The following is a 13,608-nucleotide window of genomic DNA, read 5'->3' on the forward strand; positions in this document are numbered from 1 at the left end:
GGGCATAAAAATGGATTATTGTTGTCAACGTAGGATGTGATGCACCTGATGCTAACTACACCTTATCACTGCTGCCATAAATATCACCGCTACTATATATATTTTGTTTGCTAAGATGTACTTGTGCAACAGGTATTGTTGAGGTTTTCAGTAATATATGAGTCAGTATGCAATGACCATTACGGTCAACAGTTTTTGTCTATTTTTAATTAAATTTTGTGTTAAAATATCTCCAATGGGTCAAGAAAAATGTTTTAATCTTATATAACTGGCATATTCATCTTATGAGTGTGCATCGTTTAAAACAGATTTGCTGTTCATTAGGGGTAAAACTTTTTAATGAGGAACAATAATGTAACAGAGATTTCAGACAAACAATGCAAGCGTGATAATGAGAAAATGTGTCTGTTTTCAGGTTGTTTCTGTACGGGTTGGTGTGGATCAGATATTTGGTGAGTAATCTCTGCTGTGCTAACCAGAGAAGGACACTAGAGAAAGTGGGTAGTGTGAAGTGTGAGTCATGAGTTCATTTGGCCGAGGTATGATGCTCTCATACCCTTGAGAAGAAACACACTAGTATATTAGAGAGATACAACACAATGCCAGCGATAGCTGAAAGTGAAAATGATTTTCCATGTCTTGTTTGCTTCATGAGAATATCTTCATTCTTACTTAACATGCAGTGGCACAAGATCACAATCAACCCTTAAGCATTGTATCGAAAACAAACAAACAAACAAACTTGGTTTTCCAATAATTAAGATCATCATAAATGTAAACAATACACTGTTTAAAGTCACTGCTGTATTTGTTTACGAGCCTCTTCTGCTCATCAAGACAGCATTTATTTGTTCAAAAAAAAATACAGTATTCTGTGTGTACAGTTTAAAATGTAATTTATTCCTGTGATCAAAGCTGAATATTCAGCATCATTACGCTAGTCTTCAGTGTCACATGATCCTTCAGAAAACATTCTAATATGCTGATATGCTGCTCAAGAAACATTTGCTGTTATTATTAATGTTGAAAACAGTTGTGCTGCTTCATATTTTTGTGGACACAGTGATACATTTTATTGTGATATATAATTATATCACAATAAAATATATATTATAAAATTATAAGTAAAAAAAAAAAAAAAATATATATATATATATATATATATATATATATATATATATATATTAAAGGTCCCTTTGTTTAATCACTTTAAAAAGTAACTGCACACCTATTCTCAACCAAAGTGGCTTTAAGGCAAGTTAGTTCACTCAGTGGGTGTTTGCAATGCCCTGCAACCATTTACAGCAAGTTTAGCATATACTTGAAAGGAAAAAGTCCAAGATCCATGTAGCTGCTTAGCTAAATTAAATTGTGACAACAATGGTATCATGTAATGCATTTATTTAAATCATATCACACAAGGGAGAGAGAGAGAGAGAGAGAGAGAGAGAGAATCATATTAGGGACAGTTAAGAAACGCATTCTCTTTTGAAACGTTCCTAAAAACACCACTTATATGAAGACATGAAAAAAATATACATATAAATAAAATTAGGAAAAGATTGTTTCCTAATTGTGAGGTCCTTGTTTCACAGAGCTATTGATTAAAAAAAAAAGACTCCGTGGGAGACTATGGTGGGAGAAGTTTGGTTCTGGGCTACTAATTTATAAATGGATCGCTTTAGCACAGATGCTAAATGAAAAGCTGGACAAAAATACTAAATTAATGAAGAAATAATAGTAAAAACGGGACTGATTTGATTAAATCTTAACAGTTGGTGACAATGAAACTGGCTGAAAGTTGAACGCGTCAATCTTTTGTTCGTTATCTGGCTCGGCTCGGTGTTCATCTTCAGTTCTCTCTTCACAGCAGTTCAGTCAGTGTACTGTTTGATTAAATGAATTACTCTGGGATATTGGTTTGTTTGAACTCAGAGGGAGTGTCAATTATGAAATAATTTAGATTTTTGGGTGAACTAACCCTTTAACTAAGGGGCGGCAGGTTTTTGCAAAGGGTCAGTTAATACCAAAATTACAGATTACCAAGATGGGATTTCAGTCTACCGCTGGTGCGATATGTTTGAGCTAATATTAATGCTAATCCATATTGAGTACTCACAAATCCTCGTCCATCCTGACAGACAGACAGGCCTGATCAGCAGCAAAACAGCCTTGGTCTCTCAGACTCTATACAATAGATCACAAGTCCTCAACCGCTTGGTCTTGGAAGAGTTGCTACCCTGAACCGGTGTTAGTGTAATGGAGGCCATCGGGCAGGTGCAGTAAACCTCGCTCCCCTGATCTCAAGAGGTACACTAGCGACTGATGCTAGTGGCTGCAGTCTTAAGCCTCCTTGTTAGTGCGCCTTCCTCCCATACCAGAAACCCACTCAAAACAAGAATGAGGTGTGGCGGTAAAGACCCAGGGGGGGGGGTTACATTGGTGCCGTGACCCGGATGGGAGTAAGTGTAACAGAGGCCAGTGGGTAGGTGCTGTGCGAGCAAACCTCACTCCCCTGATCTCAAGAGGTACACTAGCGACTGATGCTACTGGCTGCAGTCTTTTAAGCCTCCTTGTTAGTGTGCCTGTCACACATTCTGGAGACCCGAGTTGGAGAACCAATCGGAACAAGAACAAGTGGGGTTACATTAGCAACTCCAACATATTAATCCATATTTACATTCTACATATGAATACAGAAATTAGAAAACCTCTATTTAGAGAGAGAATGAGGAAAAAAACAATACAAGGTTCACACCAACACTCCAATTAGTAAAACCAAACTCAGGAAAGGCTTTACAATTGAAAAGGTCCATCCCCTGTTGTCCTCTCACATCAAAATCCACAAACATTTGATATGCAGTATCTGTTTTAGACTCTTTTGGCTTTTAAAATGGTGCTCCTGATTCAGACGACACAACATTTTTCGCTGCAGAAAATAATCAAGTATTTGAAGTTAAAAACACATTAATGATGGATTTCTTTCTTGCAAACACACAGCTTTTGACTTCACAAGACATCAATTGATGAACTGGATTACTTGTGATGTTTTTATCAGCTGTTTGGACTCATTTTGACGGCAACATAATCTGTGTGCTCATGTATGTCTAAGAAAAATTGTGTGCTCATGCTAATGCGGCTGTGCATGAACAGCACTTCTTGGCAAGGTTTTAATGTACACAGGCAGGACAAAAAATGGATTTGAGTCAAAATATCGGATCTGTGCAGTGTTAATGCAGCCTGATGGACCTTCTGCTGTCTATTAGGTCATTCATATTAATCAAACAAAAATATTGACATGAAAAACAGAAAAGAAAAACCTGCTGCTGGCTGGATAACATTTATTATGTCTGCTTCTTAGTTAAACTCCAACAGCACTGAATCTATCTTAATGTACTATACTGAATTATCAATCAGTGAAATATAAGCAAATTATATTAGATTAATTCAGCATTAGATTGGTTTAGTTCTCCCCCAAACCCCCCACCCCCAAATTATTTGCATCACAGATATTATTATTATTATTATTATTATTATTATTATTATTATTATTATTATTATTATTATTATTATTATTATTATTTTATCATGTTGTAATAATTACTTGAATGTACTTGCAGCAATATTTAATTTGAGAAATACATAAAAGGAACCTGTCATATTGAATAATCAATATCTGAAAGCTATGTAAATTATATTAATGAACTATACTTAATATTACTTAATATACTTAATTAACACACCCACTGCTCCGGGTGTGTATTCACGGTGTGTGTGTGTGTGTTCACTTTGGATGGGTTAAATGCAGAGCACGAATTCTGATTATGGGTCACCATACTTGGCTATATGTCACGTCACTTTAACTTATTTATTTATTTATTAAACTTGTATGAACTATTTTTATTTATTTTATTTGAAAATGTATTTAATTTGATTTCTTTTTACTTTTTCTGAATGTGAATTCTTATATACATGACAATAGGCCTTCAATTGTTTTTCTGTCACATTGTTAATAAAATAAACCATATTAATAATTAATTAAAAATATTATTATAAAAATATAACAAATAAATGTTTTAATTTAATTTACTAATATTTAATCCTCAAGTAAACTAGTGTGCTAAATCACAGAATTACACTAATTTCAAAAGGTTTCCACTAATTTCACATTTGATTACTTTTTTTTTTTTCAATTTCTGAATATTTACAGTGCTATTAATATATTTGCAGGAAAGCAAGCATTTAGCTTTTTATTTATTTATTTATTTTTTATTTATTTAATTATTTTTATATTGAGTAATTAGTAATAACTACTTGAAACAAATTTTACAACGAATTACAAAGAAGTAACCCAGGATATTACATGTTGAGAAGTAGAAAAACAGAAATAGTATTTTCTTGTAAAACATATTTAAATAATCCTTACATCCTTACACAGGCAATTTCAAACCATCAATATGAGCACACACAGATTACGCAGAATCTCTCCACATCAGCTCTTTAAACAGAAGCTTGCTAAAGTATTTTCTGCTGTGCACAGACAAGTGCATTGTGTGGGGTATCGGGATCCTGTCAAAGGCACTAAAGGTGGGGTGACACTGACCCTGCGGAGGATACTTGCGCTCTCAGCATCTCTCTCTGCTGAAACTAGCCTGTTATCAGAGCCACGCAAGTCATAGCAAGACACAAATTAGCGCTAACATGCTGACAGCGAGATGGTAGCACTGTAGAGATATTGGCATCCATACAAAATAGAACAGGAAGCACAGGAGGGGGAAAGAAACAGGCTCAAGTGCTTTTGTGAAGCCCAAAGTTTGCATTACTGGTCATTTTTGCCACTAATGAAGAGCATTCATAGCTTTAATTTAGTGATTTACTATAGGCAAAAAATCAGAAGCATGCTGCAGTTTATTCTGCATAATATTCTGCATTGTAGTTCTTGCAAAACTAGTATAATGAAGGAATAAAATCAACTTAACAGTGTACAAAATACATTGGAATATTGAAAGCCAAAAGGTTCAAAGGTTTTTTTTTTGTTTGTTTTTCAAAAGTTAAAAAGTTTTAAGTCTGTGATATTTTACTTTATAAACAAATTAAAAGTTTTATGTTATGTTACAATATTTATATTTCAAATAAATGCTGTTCTTTAGAACTTTCTATTTATCAAAGAATCTAAAATAAAATGTATCACAGTTTCCACAAAAATATGAAGCAGCACAACTTTAATATTGATTATAGTAAGAAATGTTTTTCTTGAGCAGCAAATCAGCATATTAGAATGATTTCTGAAGGATCATGTGACTCTGAAGTCTGGAAAAATGATGCTGAAAAGTAATCTTTGATCACAGGAATAAATTACATTTTAAAATATATTTGCATAGGTAAAATTGTTATTAAAAATTGTAATAATATTTCACAATATTACAGTTTTTTACCTTATTTTTGAGCACATAAATGCAGCCTTGGTGAACAGAAGAGACTTATTTGTAAAACATTAACATAACCACAGGTGTTTTTTTGTGTGTGTGTTTTTGTTTGTTTGTTTTTTGTTGTTGTTTTTTCTGTGTGTGTGTGGGGGGGGAGGGGGAGGGGGGGGGGTACCCAGCCTTGCTGTAAAGATGTACTTATACTGACCTATGACTGGTCTGTTTTGCCAGTTTTAGAGTGGCTTTGACCATCTCAAACCAAAAAAACAAAAAACACATTAGGCTTTTCAGCAGCACTAACTCAATTTATTTAAAAAAAAATAATAATAAAGTACTAAAAATGACTCTTATTAGATGTAACATTTAATCAGCTTTTAAAGTGTATCATATTTCAAATATTTCATATTTCATGACACCACAAATATTCAGAGATCCTTTGACGTTCTGGGAAAGAAAGATGTGAGAAAGTGTTAGCAAAACAGCATGAAAGTAAAGCAACTCACAGTGCAGCCTTAAGGGAACTTCAAGATTTAATTACATCTCTGGTTATATATATTTTTCTTTGAGATTCAAAACTGTTCAGCAATCCACATGAGTCCATAATCTAGATTTAAATCAAAATTTAAAACAAGCCACTAATTTTCCAAATACTGTACACTCCCGATCAGAGACACATAATTTATTCTCATCTTATTACACACTAAAGAAACTTAATAAAATTTAAGTTAAGCAAGTGACAAACTGACACCCTAAGACTTGTGAACAACACCAGTGCTTGACTGATGTGGTTTATATAAGAGGCAAGCAAGTCAAGTCAAGTCTGCTTTATTGTCAATTCTTCCACATGTACAGTACATACATATAGAGAATTGAAATTGCATTACTCTCAGATCCTTGGTGCATACAGATAACGCTACAGTAGAGCCTAAAAATCTAGATCAAATATAAAGTACAACTATACAATAAGGGCATGTAAAAAATAACAACAATAAGACTTGTTGTAATAGATGAGGCCACAAAACACTGATTTTATTTGGTTTTCCTGCAATATTAAGTTTGGTTTCTTACCCAAATTAAATAAGTTCAGTAATCCAATAACAATAAAGGAATCAATTAATTTTCTCAAATGAAACAAATGTTTAAAGAGCAGATGAATATATCCATCTACGTACAGTATATAAAAGTTTTTTTGTTTTGTTTTGTTTTTTATTAAATTGTGTAAAATGTATTATTAGAACGAGTCAATGTTTCGCTCATTATCTGGCTCGGCTCGGGGTTCATCTTCAGTTCTCTCTTCACAACAGGACAGTCAGTGTACTGTTTGAGTAAATGAATTACTCCGGGATATTGGTTTGTTTTAACTCAGAGGGAGTGTCAGCCACATTAAAAAAGAGTTAACAGCTTAAGTCATTTGTGGATTAATGCTTATTGGAGACGCGAACAGTTTAAAACGAGTTTAATTTGTGAACTGGTTCAAAAAGATCCGGTTACATCGAATGATTTGTTCACGAACCGGATATCACAAACTGATTAGTTTTGAACTCTCTCACAACAGACACGGAAGAGAAGACAATGCTGAATAAAGTCATAGTCTTTGCTATTTTTGGACCAAAATGTATTTTCGATGCTTCAAAAAATTCTAACTGACCCTCTGATGTCACATGGACTACTTTGATGTTTTTATTTCCTTTCTGGACATAGACAGTATACTGTGCACAGTTTCAATGGAGGGACTGAGTGCTCTCGGACTAAATCTAAAATATCTTAAACGGTGTTCCAAAGATAAACGGAGGTCTTACTGGTTTGGAACGACATCAGGGTAAGTTATTAATGACATTATTTAGATTTTTGGGTGAACTATCCCTTTAAGTCAATTTGGATAAAAATGTTGGTTAAACGACAGGAAAACTACCATAAAGGTAAAATTATACAGGTGCGTACTGTTACGGCCCCGGTCTAGGTCAGAACCGCAACATAAATGACACCACAATGATTAGCTGTTAAAGTCAGAGGCGTCGTGCCCATTCAAAGTGAGGGGGCACGTGCCCCCTCAGATTTCTGAGCCAAGTGGATTTTAAATGCAGCTTCCAAACGAAAAAAAAAAAAAATTGCAGAATAATATTTATTATATATTTGATACAATCACAGCGGTGAGAATAGATCGTTCAGTGCACAGCATCAGCTGCTAAATTCAAATCTGCGTTCGCTGGCTGGCGCTGAGCCAGAGACAGACGCGTTCGTACAACGCTTCATGATAACCAATCAGAAACTATTCTGTTGCGCTTATGGATGCAATGGCCAATCAGAGACGTCCAGAAGAGTCATCACTGAAACGCAGTGTTTTGTTCACTTGCTCGCTGACTGAATTATTTAGCGAATTCTCTCATCAGAAACAACAAAAAGTGCAGATGTGCGTACGAATGTAAGTAAGATATTCGTTTCATAATGTAAAGTGCTTCAGTGATTTTAATGGGAGTTTTTGAGAGTGCCTGAACTCTGGCTAGACTGAATGAAAATGTTTTTTGATAATGTAAATGTTCTTTACTCTCTGTAAAATGAAAGTGTTAAAATAAGTATCTTACAATATTGTTATTAAAATTAACATTAAATGCAAATTCAGTCGTATTAAAAATATTTTATGGCATGATATGGCACTTAAGTAAAAAGTCAGGTTTTTATGTGTAGTTAATAGATTACACTACATTTCCATATATTGATCAAATAACAATCTATAAAGGTGCAAAACGCGTTTACCTACACATATTTGAGAAACGAGATATTTCCTGATATATTAAGCATGTTTGGAATTGTTTTGAATAAAAAGGAAAAAAAATTATAAAAAAATAAGCCTATATCAGTTATACAGTGCTTTCGTAGAATGACTTATACTCCCGAACCCCCCAAATGTGCCCCCTCAAAAATCATGAATGCATGACGCCCCTGGTTAAAGTACTCTTTTCATTCTCTTAGTTGATTTTTGGATCAATCTGATGTGGTACCAATTTAGTAGAGTACAAACAAAATCACAAAATACATGAAGAAACTGAGGCAAATGTGCAAGGGTGAGCAAATGCCAAAACAATAAGCAAAACCGTTCTAACTTCCCATTAAGAAACTAACTTCCCTGTGCATCCAAAATAAAGAAACCAAAATACAACAATCTCACCTCACTCCTTACCTATCCAAAAACAGGAGAAAAGGGTAATGGCCAAATGGCCTACAAAAACAAAGAAGGCACTCACCCCCTACGGCCTCACGTGTGGGATAACAAACAAACACTGAACTGCTGGGGTTCAAGTCATAAAGCTCTCCAAAAAAAGCTTGTGATTAACAGCACTCAGTCCAAACAAAGAGATACACATGTTTAAGGCATACATTTAATAATATTTAAGGTTAATGATACATATATCAAAAGAAAAGCAGAATAAACTTTGTTTATTTTGTCTGAAAACAAATATTACAAATGTATATAGTATGTGTGTTTATATATTGTGCTGAACCAGACCAATAATTTCCAATTAACTTTTTTTTCTCAAAAAAAAAAACACTTTTTCAGTGTCATCTACAGACTCAATTTACACATGGTTTGCTTGGCTTTCTTGCATTAATAATAACCTGTGTCTACTTACTCCAAATATTATATTATAATATGTTTAATTTTTTAATATATTTGTATTTTTTACAAATAATATTATTTGCCATTTTTTGTCTGTTTTATGGGTGTAGCAAATGAGTAAGATGCCATCATAGAACCATAACATGCCGTCATCCTATAAAAAAAATAAAATAAAATAAAATAAAACCAGCAAGGCAGAACACAGCAGAGAGCAGCCTGCTAGCTTTTTAAAAAAGACCCAATGTTGCTAATATTGTTGCAATATTTGTTTAACCTTGGAGCAATGGTGTTGCATTCACAGACGCATCCACTTTGTATTCTAATTGCTTTGCGTGGCTAGCTCTGACTGCAGAATTGAGACTAAGCTACAGTATGTGGTTAAGGTGTGACTATGAACTGATGTCAAACAGACCGGCACATTAACACAACAGCTGACAGAGTGACACAGTGACTTGAACCTCTGTGAATCCACTACTACTGCATGACTAACATCTGAACACCTCCCTGAGGATAGTATCCTTTCAAGACAACAGCCCTCGGCCCTACATTAACAAGAAATTATCCCTCTGTCATTCATGTTCCAATCAATGGAAACATGTGATCCATAAAATAATTTTTATTGATTTATGCCAGGGCACAAGATGTGGCATTAGCCAGTGGCACTAAAGAGCTGAAATCCCTGAAATTAATTCAAATGGGTTACATTTATGTACAAGGGACTGAGTTCAACTGAAAGAATAAAAGTGACAAAGAAAAAAATAAGAAAGAGAGAAAAAAATATAATTTCATTTATAACTATCTTGCCCTATTCAGATGGTAACCATGTGGACATCTATAAAAATTCATTTACATGGCACCTCAATGATAAAACTCTTGGATTCGGATCCTGGTTTATTCAGAGTGGAAAAGCGAGTTCTGCGATCAGGAACCCAGGAACATGCTGCTCACGTGGTCAGTCGTTTGATTGTCTGCTGTAAATAAAATGTCATATGTTTGGAATACTGATAACAAATTAGGCCTGTGATATTGACACATCCCTCCCGGATGCCCTCAACCACTTTTATTCACAGTTTGACATGCCGAATGACACACCTGCACAAAAACTGCCCATACCTCCCAACGACCTGGTGCTCTGTCTGTCTCCAGTCGATGTAAGGAATACCCTATCTAAGATTAACCCACACAAGGCTGCGGGTCCTGGCGACATACCTGGTCATGTACTGAGAGACTGTGCTGAACAGCTGACAGATGTCCTAACAGATATCTTCAACACCTCGCTGAGCCAGGAAGGCCAATCACCTGTGTCCTGTCTAAACGACTACCGTCCCATAGCACTGACTCCAAAAATGATGAAGTACTTTGAGAGGTTAGTCATGCACATCATCCAAACAAGCCTCCCCAACACAATCGATCCGCTCCAGTTTGCAAACCGCTCTACAGACGATGCAATTTCCTCCACCCTCCATCTGGCTCTTACCCACCTAGAGTATACAGACTCTTATGTTAGAATGCTGTTCATCGACTTCAGCTCAGCATTCAACACAATAATACCACAACAGCTCATTAACAAACTAAAACCTGCTGGGCCTTAACAGTTCCCTCTGTAATTGAATCCTGGACTTTCTAACTGGAAGACCTCAGTCAGTCCGTGTCGACCACAACACCTTGAGCACTACCACACTGAGCACAGGTGACCCACAAGGCTGTGTGCTCAGTCCACTGCTCTTTACGCTGCTGACCCACAACTGCACTGCCAAGTTCAGCTCCAACCACATCATCAAGTGTGTGGATGACACAACTGTGGTAGGTCTCATCAGCAACAGCGATGAAACGCACTATAGAGAGGAAGTGGCACAGCTGGCTGAATGGTGTGGCACTAACAACCTGTCCCTCAATGTGGGGAAGACAAAGGAGGTTGTGATGGACTTCAGGAGAAATTCTGTTGACCACCCCCCATTGACCATTGACAGCTCGACTATGGAGAGCTTGCTGACCAGCTGCATCACTGTCTGGTACAGGGAACTGTAGTGCAGTAGACTGCAAGACCCTCCAGTGGACAGTGATCACAGCTGCAAAGATCATCAGTGCCCCTCTCACCTCCATCCTGGACATTTTCCTCACATGATGCTCCAGCAAAGCAAACAGTATCATGAAGGACCCCACACATACCTCCCACAGTCTCTTCCAGCTCGTACCATCAGGTAACGGAGCATCAGATCCCACTCCAGCAGACTGCTCAACAGCTTTTCCCTCCAGGATGTGAGGGCCCTGAACTCACTCACATCACCTCACCCTCCTCTGAAACCCCACACAAACCCCCATACCTCCTGAAACAATCTCACCTCTTCCACCCACCAAACATTCCACATCACAGAAAAACTGTCTGAAACGTGTTATTTTTTAATTTTTTTGTGCAATTCTCCCCTATGTGCACTAGAAACTTTTCATACACACTGCTGTATGTACATAATCCCACAAAAGACTCAGTAAGATGTGTGCTTACATGCTCATGCACTACAAATTATCGTGCACTTTTCCCCAGCCAGCTGCTTGACTTACGTTGTTTCTCTTTGCCCATGTGCAGTATTATGTGAAGCATAATATAGTCTAATATAGTCGTATAGTCTATATTTTTTTCCTTTTTCAGTCTATGTATAGGTACACATTAATATATAGTATATTCATATTCAAAATCTGTCAGTAGGATAGTTGTGTATAGGTACAGTGTTTATATGTAACAGTTGTATAGTTTGTATTTTTTTAGTTTATGTATAGGTAAACATAAAAAGGACATAACTCCCCCCTCCCAGAAGGCACGTCTCGCAGACTTCGAGGCCATGGTGGTGCAGACAGTTCAGGAGGCCATGGCAGAGAGGCCTCCGAGACCCCCCACCCTCTTACACAAAAAAAAAGACTTGGGGAGAATTATGGGCATCTTGGCTGGAACAGAGTCATGAAAGTGCTCTGGAGGTGTGCCCACCAGAGGAAATTTCGAGGAGCCAGCTCTGGAGGACGCTCTAGAGGTGCATGCACAGGAGTGGACTCTGAATTGGATTTAGGGAAGCCCTCACTCTGCTAAACTCAGGGACTGGAGCCCTCACTGGGCTAAACTCGGGGACTGGAGCCCTCACTGGGCTAAACTCGGGGACTGGAGCCCTCTCTGGGCTAAACTCAGGGACAGGAGCCCTCAATGAGCTAAACTCTGGAACAGGAGCCCTCCAGGGGCTAAACTCTGGAACAGGAGCTGACTCTTGAGTTAGCTCTGGGGCTGGAGCTGACACTGGAGCGAGCTCTGGGGCTGGACAAGACACTGTAGTAAGCCTAGGAACTAGCACCACCCACCTTCTCCTCCTTAGATTCCCCTCTAAGTTCTGGGTGAAAGGTGTGGTTGGCGGACTTGACACTGGAGCAGACTCTGGGGCTGGAGCCGACACTGGAGTGAGCTCTGGGCCATGAGCCGACACTGGAGCAAGCACTGGGGCTTGAGCCGACACAGGAGCACTCTCGGGTGAGGCAGAGGGCCCTGAGTCAGACATTTATCCTCTTCCTCCTCTTCTGATTATGGATGTATAGCGGACTTGTCATTGCGGTGACCGGTGGGCTTGAAAATGCTGCGGCAAAGCGTGTGGTGGTTTCCATGCCACCGGGAAAAACAGAAAAACAAAACACGCATGGGGAGAAGAGGCACTTACTGTCACTTACTGTCTTCTGTCATGCATGCCTACTGTTCTGGAGCGATGAGACGCAGAGACGTAGGAGATTCCAATAAACAGAGCTTTATTGAACTAAACACCAGAAAAGCTCAAGTAGCACAGGGTTAGACGAACAATACCGGATGGCAAACGAGGGGCAGAACACACTTTAAATATACAGGAAACTAATCATACACACCTGGACACACCTCTGACACCATTATTAACAAATCATTTCAAATATGTGCATGTTTTATTTCCTTTTTTTCGTTTTGTTCTTAACAGATCCACTTATTTTATCTTTCATTCTTATAATTCACTCCATCCGTATGTAACGTTTTACTTCTACATGTAACCTATGTATTTATGTAAATGCTGCATTTTTATTGGGCAAGTGTGTTGAATGCTGAAGTCACATTTAAACTGTAGTGGAGGAAGTCCCTATGGAAACGGGGCAGCAACAAATCTGACAAGCGGCGAATCTGTCACACTGCTTCAGGGGAAATTTAGTCCCTAAAATTACACAAATAATACATACAACTGTTCCTGACACTTTCTTACATGCAATTGGCATGTTTCTGTTGAATATGTACTTTATAGAAATGGTTTAGTTTGGCCAAGGATTTTTACGTGGGTGGTGAGAGAAATACACAGACATTCTGGATTCAGTCAGCAATAAAATCACTTACTAGAGGCTGATTTATCCTTCTGCGTCGGACCTACACCATAGCCTACGCATAGACGCACTCCCTGATGCTGTAGCCTGACGTGCACTAGTGATTGGAAGTTCGGATCATTTTACCAACTCGGACCTTTGAGTCTCATTCAGCAAAATGAATGAATCTTTTTTCGACTCATTTCGTTCATTTTTATC

Source organism: Carassius carassius, chromosome 6 (assembly GCF_963082965.1).
Source record: "Carassius carassius chromosome 6, fCarCar2.1, whole genome shotgun sequence".
NCBI lineage: Eukaryota > Metazoa > Chordata > Actinopteri > Cypriniformes > Cyprinidae > Carassius > Carassius carassius.